Below are 8,946 nucleotides of genomic sequence, written 5' to 3'. Positions count from 1 at the left end.
TCTTTTTGCTTCTTCGGTTGGGTATTTTTTGTTTCTTCGTATTTCAAATCTTTGACTTGATTCTTGGGATCCTCTTGTCTGCTCTTGGATCTCTGTATATTATTCTTTATTTCAGTCAGTGTATGCTTAATTTCTAGTTGGTCTTTTTTCATATCCTCCAGGGTCTCACTAAATTTATTGGCAGTTATCATAAAATTCTTGAAAAACCTTATAAATGTGGTTTTGAACTCTATAGCCAGTTGTTTGCTTTCCTCCATTTCTGTCATTTGTGACCTGTTTCTTTGTCTCTGCATTTTTTATGCGTCCCTGTGTTGGTAGAGTGGTTTTGTGTGCTAGGTGTCCTATAGGGCCCAGTGGCTCAGCCTCCCCAGTTACCTGAGGTGGACACTCTTGGTGCACGGGACTGGTGACCTCTTGATGCATGGGATGATGCTCAACCAACTGAGCCACACTGGCTGGGCCCAATATACTTTAAATCCTCTGTCCCTTAAACTTAAAAATTGTCCAGATCATTAGCAACCATTTCTAATAATACTGAGAACAAGTTGAAATAAAGAAATTACTTTAAAATGATGTGATTATTTTCCAAAAAGTGCATTTATTGAATCAACAAATATTTATTGAAGGCCTATAGATATTTTTCATTCTAGACACTAAAGAGATAAGAGTAAGACATGGAAATTCTCTGATCTCATTGAGATCATAAATTGATAAGAAAAATACAACCCCACAGAAAAATAGACAAAGTACTTTTCTATATTTTTTTCACATAATAAACAACAAATAAGAAGTCAAAATGCATTTAGAGTATTCACTGAAAAATCTACCTTCTATCCCTATCGCTAGCCATCTAGTTCCCCTGTTACCAGTTTCTTGTGTAATTTTGTATCCTTCCAGAAAAAGTCTAGCATGTAAAACATGTGCATATACATATTAACAGAAATAGCATCATAGGATACACTTTTGTACCATATTTCCCTTAATAATGTCTTGAAGATAGACTCACATTTGTATAGCACCCAAGTACTCCATTACATGATGTGCCATAATTTAACTTGTCCTCTACTGATGAATATATATATATATATATATATATATATATATATATGATTATCTCAACCTTTCGACTGTTACAATGCTGCAAGAATAACCTTGAATATGACATCATTCCAAACTTGGGATTAAATTTGTAGAATAAAGTTTATAAATGGACTCACTGGGCCAAAGGATATATGCATTTATGAAATATTGCAAAATTTCCTTCTGTACATGTTTTACCTGTTTACACCCTGTTCAGCAAAGGATAGACGTGCCTGTTTGTCCATAGCTTTACCAACACCAAGTGTTAGCAAACTTTTTAATCTTTAATATTCTAAATCATATCCTCCTTTTAATCTTTTTTATGAGTACAGTTGAGCACCTTTTCTTTTTTAATCCTCACCCCCAAGGACATGCTCAAAGAGAGGAAAGGAGAGAGAGACACACATTGATGTGAGAAAGAAACATCAGTCGCTTGCCCTCTGCAGGCTCCCCAACTGTGCATGGAACCCAGGTATGTGCCATGACCAGGAATGGAACCAGCAACCCTTTGTGCACAGAATGGCTCTCAACTAATTGAGCCACGTTGGCCAGGTTTGAGCATCTTTTCAATATGTTTACAAGGCATTCCTATTTTCTTTTTTGTGTGACCTATGTTAAAAAAAAATTCAATTAAGTAAATGTAAAGATCAAAGTGGCTTTATTCAATGATTCATGAATTAGCAGCATTCCATCTAGCAAATAGAAAGGATCTTTGAGGAGCTGTACAAAATGGAAAGCTTCCATCCTGGCCTGGTAGCTCAGTTGGTTAGAGCATTGTCCAGAAACATCAAAGCTGTGTCCCCAGTCAGGGCACATACAAAGGGCACATGCAAGAATCAACCAATGAATGCATAAATAAGTGGAACAACAAATTGATCTCTCACTTTCTCTCTCTCTCTCTCTCTCTCTCTCTCTCTCAAAATCAATTAAAATTATTTTAAATTTAAAAATTCAAAATGGCCCTAGCTGGTTTGGCTCACTGGATACAGTGTTGGCCTGCAGACTGAAGGGTCCAGGTTCTATTCTGGTGAAGGGCACATGCTAGGGTTGCGGGCTCGATTCCCCATGGAGGGTGTGCAGGAGGCAACCAATCAACGATTCTCTCTCATCGTTGATGTTTCTATCTCTCTCTCCTTCTCTCTTCTTCTCTGAAATTAATAAAAAATATATTTAAAAATCAAAATAGAAGGCTTCTTTCTATAGGCAGAAGTAGGTTGCGGGGCGGGGGGGGGGGGGCGGGAGGAAATTTCTAGCAAAGATTGGATTGTTTCAGGCAAGTCCTCAGCTTCCAGAACACTGACAACCAGACATTTGCATTATTTCTCTCAAGAAAATGGATTACCAACTTTTAGAGTAAAGAACCACTAATGTTATCTAGAGCACTGAGTTTCTCAAACATTATTGTGCATATCAATCACCTGAGAACCTTGTAAAAATGCAGATTCTAATCCAGAAATTCTTGGTTGAGGACTCAGAATTTGCATTTCCAGGCAATTCCAGTGCTGCTAGTCCCCAGACCACATTGAGTAACAAGGATCTAGACCAGTGGTTCTCAACCTTGGCTGCACATTAGAATCACCTGGGAATCTTTTTAAAATCCTGATTTCTGGCCCTAACCGGTTTGGCTCAGCGGATAGAGCGTTGGCCTGCGGACTGAAGGGTCCCAGGTTCGATTCCGGTCAAGGGCATGTACCTTGGTTGCGGGCACATCCCCAGTGGGGAGTGTGCAGGAGGCAGCTGATCGATGTTTCTCTCTCATCGATGTTTCTAACTCTGTATCCCTCTCCCTTCCTCTCTGTAGAAAATCAATAAAATATATTTAAAAAAAAAAATAAAATCCTGATTTCTGGGCCTCATCCTCCGGAAATTCTGTTTCTTTGTTATGGGGTGGGGCCACAACATTAGTAACAAAGAAACAGAATTTCCGGAGGATGAGGCCCAGAAATCAGGATTTTAAAAAGATTCCCAGGTGATTCTAATGTGCAGCCAAGGTTGAGGACCACTGATCTAGAGAATCTCAGGAATGCCAGATATATTGATTAACTGGTGGGAAAGGGGGGGATCCATTCCAGAACCAAGGGTATCATGTGGTCTCTTTAGATGAACAGATATGTTGGACTCTTAGACCCTTCTGGCCATTCATATGACAAATATGTACTGAGCAGCTACAATAAACCAGGCACTGTGCTAGGTGCTGAGGGAGGAGGGAGCATGGAGAAGAGGGATGGTGGTAAACAAGATACAGTTTTTGCTTCCAGGATCTTTTAGTCTGGTCATACAGACATGACAGTAGAGTGCGATGAGAGTCACATAGCCCAGTCTTGGGGGCAGAAGGGGAAAATTCCAGAAGGAAACGACAACAAAACTGAGACATGAAGTTGGTATTTGACAGGCTAAGTGCCTATGATTTGGGTGTGCCTGTGTGTGGGAAGTGCATTTTGGAGATAGAGATAAACACTTGCAGAGGCCAGAAGAAAGAAAGAGCTACACTTGGCTTAGTACTACTGGAATAAAAGGAAACTATGTCAAGAACTAAGGCCAAAGGGACAAGGCATGAAGGGCATTATGGTCCATATTTATGATTCTGGCCATTATCTAAAAACATTCTAAAGGAAATCATGGAATGGAAGTGACTTGATTTTTGGTTTAGAAAAATCACTCTGGCAGAACTAAGATAATAGCAGTGGGAATGCAGAGAAATGAATGGACTTGAGAAATAGTTGCCCCTATTTCTCTGGCTTGACCCAAAGAAGGCACTGCACTAAGCAACTGAGGACTGCTCCGAAGGAAGTCTGCGAGATGCCAGGTTAGGGGAGGATGTCAGCATGCAAAGACCACCATGACTTCTATTGGGAGATGAGGGGCCTGACAGTTCTCTGTGGGTTGGTGTTAATGTTCTAGTGCAAGATCTTAGCCACAGAGATATATACGTCCAGGGATGCCAGGTTTGATTCTAGGTGTATTTGCAAAGGAAGTAAGCTCTTCTAACTATTCATTTGGGAACACATTCTCATAGAAGGTGTATTTGTCCAGAACCTGTGGGTTGGGTTTGGTAGAGAGATTGACAGGCCTGCTAGACCAAGACTTGATCCACTAAGCTTATAATGCTTCCAAATCTATACTTACTTCAACCTTGAGTATAGGCATTTCACTGCGTTGACACCACATACTCATACAGGCACCCATATGCTAGTTCTGTTTGTTGTCCTATTGACTAAATCAAACTCACATGTCTAAAATTAGTCTCATCCCATTTACCCTCAAGCAATTCCCATTATTTACAACCTTTTTGGTATAAATATTATCATTACTTTCCAAACCACTTGGGCTTATGATTCACCTACATTGAGTCATATATTGTACCTTCTTTCTCATCTGCCCTTCGTCTTGGTTTTAGGTAATGTTAGACTGCAGAGATCTTCATATTCCCTATTTTCTCGATCATTCTTATCTCTTATGCACAACACTAGCTTGTCTTACATATTGCCATCCAGTTATGTCTTATATTTACATTAATTAGCTCTTGGCTAGAATTTTATATTTTATACAAATATATCTGAGTTGAAGATAATACTATGAGCAAAATCTATTTAATCAGAGCTTGGTAGAGGAGATGGGCAGAATCCTTAGTACCTACTTAACCCTAGAAAAGTTACTTTACCTGTCAGTGCCTTCATTTCTTTATGTATACAGGGGGGCAATACTACTTCATAGCATGGTTATAAGTATTGAAAGAGTTAATGTTTTTATAGCATTTAGAACAGTGCCAGACACAATGGTAAGCCCTGAAGTACATAGAATCTACAGAGGAGTTAATAGGGACATAATCTTATCTAGAAAAAAAGATGGTTGGAAAATCACAAAATGAGGCCTTGAATGCTGTGATAAGGAATGCCTGGTGGTGTTGAGCTAGGTTTGTGAGTAGAAGACATTGAATGAATGTTATATCTATATGAATGTAATAGTTGGAAGCCTGACGATCTCTTGACCAGAAACCTGAGCTTAAATCTATTATTTAAAGCCTTGATTTATTCACTGTTGCTTCAGATTCAAAACATTGGTTTTCACGGGCATTTCAGCCTAATGCAATGTCAGTTAATTAGGTCTCAAGTAAAACAGCTGCCACCAGAGAGTTTACATTACCATAACTTGCATTTGAAAAAGTCAAAATTTTCAAGATATGGTTAGTTCCAAAGTACATTTTTTGATAAACCAGCTTGAATACTGCATTGTGTATAACAAGGTTAAATAAAGGTTCTAATAAGACAAACAGCGACAATTTAAATAAATCAGATGTTTTTGTCGAAGATTACTCTGTGATTTTCTCCAATTATTCATGACATTTCACCCACTCATATTGTGATCTGCTTTAATAGTGGAAGGAAAAAAAAAAACCCTTGTCTCCTTGTTTATTCTTTGTTCTCAAGGAGATAAGCTGTTTATAAAGATGTTATTTGTTATTTAAATCACTTTTACTGAAGTTGTTTATTTCCTCGTTTCAGTTTCTAAAAATATTGCAACAATTGTAATGCTTCTTAGAGATGTCTATTCAATCCAGAGTGATTTGTACTGAAATTCTTTGCTAAATGGGCACAGGTGCTGATGTGTATAACATGCTAGAGTGAGTTAAAACTAATAAATGTTTTTTGAAAAATATATATTTTTATTGATTTCAGAGAGAAAGGGAGAGGGAGAGAGAGAGATAGAATCATCAATGATGAGAGAGAATCATTGATCCGCTGCCTCCTGCATGCCCCAAACTGGGGATCAAACCTGAGCCTGCAAACCGGGCATGCACCCTGATCCGGAATTGAACCGTGACCTCCTGGTTGATAGGCTGATGCTCAGCCACTGAGCCAAGCTGGCAGGGCCTAATAAATGTTTTTTAAAGAAGATAACAGGAATGTACTTGTCAACTTTTGAAATCTGTGATTAAAAATATTTTTGACCTTACGTCTAATATTTGTAAAGGTCTACCTTTATACCTGCCAATTAATAAGAATTTAATAGTAGTAATAATAATAATGATAATAATAAATTAGATAACACCAAAACTATAAGCAGAAAAATTGCATAATTTGCATCCAGAAATTTATGTCTTAGAAAATGCCCTTTAATCACTTTGCAGACTTTCAAGATCATAATTATTACATAAAGCTAATTACATTAAAAGATAATTTACCTCATAGTAAAGTATCAAATTAAAGATGAAAAACAGTACTTGTAAACAGAATTAGACTTTTAAAAACATCATTGAACAGCAAAACAAGAAATTAAATTTACAGCTTCTCTCTTTACTATGCATCAAATTACCTACAGAATAAATTTTGGTAATTTGATACTATAAAGCTACATAGTAGTATAGCATACAGCTCTATATTACATGTCTTGCATATCAATCTATAAATCTAAACTATACTTATCCTAGGTAACTAACAGAATCGTTGTGTGAAATAAAGCCAAGAGGATTTGATATTTAAGGGACAGTTGATTATTTCCAAGAACTAAAGCTTCAAAAATCCAGCTGAGTTGATTTGAACTAAAGAAATGAAGCCTGGTACCATAGATTATAGCATGTATTCCTGCTGAGTAAGCCCTGGATACTGCAAACTCAGATCTGTGGGTGACCATCTCTCCCTTTGAAGTTGATGAGAATTTCTTGGCCTAAGTGAGATACATGCTGGGAAAATTGGGCCCTTACAATTGGTGTGTATAGACATTAGTGGTCTCAACACTGTTATCATCTGGTCCCTTAGTTTTATCCAGGCTTGGTTTTTGCAGAAGACATTCAACTTTGTAATAAATCCTTCTTGAATTAGATATGCCCCATGACTAAAAGGTATTCAGGTTTTATCATCTAGAGATTCTAGATTGAGAATTGCTCTGTTACTAGTAAACTTGGGTAAATAAAACTCATCTTGATTTAAAACTTATTCAAGTAATTTCCCAAGGTGTTCATTAGAAAACAAACACAACACAACACAACACCCAGCTTATTCCTTTGAGGTCTAGGCCAAATCATGGCTAATTATGAGCATAGGCAACTGGTACAAATACTAATACTTGTAAACAAATGAGTTCATATAGTTTTATCATTCCATCTTTGAGTTTTGAAGATTGGCTGCATTTTAGGCCATCTTTAGTTCCTCAGAAAAAGCAGTCTGTAGAACTGAAAAATATTCAGTCTATTTGATTGCCTAGGTGCACTGCGTCTAACCAACAAAACTAGGTTGCTTATGACCATCACTCAGTGATAATTAAAATTCTATGTGGCACAGTTCACTTTTTGTCTAGATATACAACTGATTTAAGGGCCATTTAAAGAACTATCTCATTGAATAAACAAGCTTTCAGTCCCTATTACTGTTCAGTTAATTTTAAGAAGAGGTAGTAGCTGTGCTACCTTGGGGAAGTTACTTTATCGCTCAGAATCATTGAATCTTAATATGCAAACTGCTGCGTTAAAATCAGAAGATCTTTAAGGTCCCTTGAGGATCTACAAGTAATTTTTTTTGTGCCAGTTCAAGATGGTGATGTAGGAAGATCCTGAACTCACCTCCTCTCATGTTCTACATATAGAACAATTTGCTCTAAAAATGATTTTTCTTACTAAGTCTGGATATCCATCTACATGAAGTTTATTTTTCTTTTATAATAATGAATACTAAAAACATGTGCAACATTAAACCTGGAACATCATTGGAGTTGCCCTGCAAATATTAAAATTCAATTGCTAGGTTTTATAATTATTTACATTAAAGTGATTATTTCTCTAATTTAAAAAATTATGAGAACACAGGAAATACATGAAAGAGGAAATGGGATCATTTTTCCAGTTTTCTCAAAATAATACATATGGAGGTTCATGAACTCAAATGAGATACTCAGTAAATCACCGGCGACATTTGAGTGATATGAGATAGTAAGGATGATAGGAGCCAGATCTTGATTTTCTAAAGGTCCATAATAAGGAAATTCTGTAGACAGTGGGCAGGCATTGCAAGTTTAGATCACATTTTTAGGTCACATTTTTTAAGACAACTTTGACAGCAGGATGGAGCCAGGAGAAAGAGACAGAACCAGTTAGGAGATGACTGCATTAGCCTAGTAAAGACAGGAGGAGGGAGATCCAATTATAGTAGATGAATTAAAGCCATATTAAGAAGATAAACTTAATCATATCTGGTGCAGGGTTGGATCTGAGTGAGGAGGAAAATAAATTAATTGACGATGGCTCCAAGATTACAAATTTGCATGTGGAGTTGGGACAGTTAGAATTAGTTGGGGGTTGCTGCTATTTTTAAAAGAAAGATGGCAGAAAGGTCATGTGGAGAAATTATATGAGAAAAGTCTCTCCTCCCCCTTCAACATTTGGGCAAGTGGTATTTATGAAGGAAATATGTAGGTAAATACGTACACATTATCATTGGGTTAAACATTTTTTTAAAAAAGCATATCCTGCTGTAGCTGGTTTGGCTCAGTGGATAGAGTGCCGGCCTGAGGACTGAAGGGTCCTGAGTTTGATTCCGGTCAAGGGTGCATGCCCAGAATGTGGGCTCAATACCCAGTAGGTATTCTCTCTCATCACTGATGTTTCTATCTCTCCCTTTGAAATCAATAAAAATATATCTTAAAAAAATTAAAAAAGCATATGCTCATAAAGGATATTCAAAGCTGGAAAGCAAAAAGAACCAGTTATTTTTAAACTGTTGTAGAAAATAAGTTGAAAGAAACTTAATAAAGATTTAAGCATTCAACTTGACTTCAAATATTGTCTTTAGCCAGTCTCTAGTTACAAGTTAGACAATGTTTCAGTAGAGGAAAAATGGTAACATTTGTTGGAAGGTTGACAAATATATAATTCTT

The sequence above is a fragment of the Myotis myotis genome, unplaced genomic scaffold (genome assembly GCF_014108235.1).
Source record: "Myotis myotis isolate mMyoMyo1 unplaced genomic scaffold, mMyoMyo1.p scaffold_m19_p_7, whole genome shotgun sequence".
In the NCBI taxonomy this organism is placed as follows: domain Eukaryota; kingdom Metazoa; phylum Chordata; class Mammalia; order Chiroptera; family Vespertilionidae; genus Myotis; species Myotis myotis.
The sequence above is the reverse complement of the archived record's forward strand: the minus strand, read 5'-3'. Positions refer to the sequence as shown.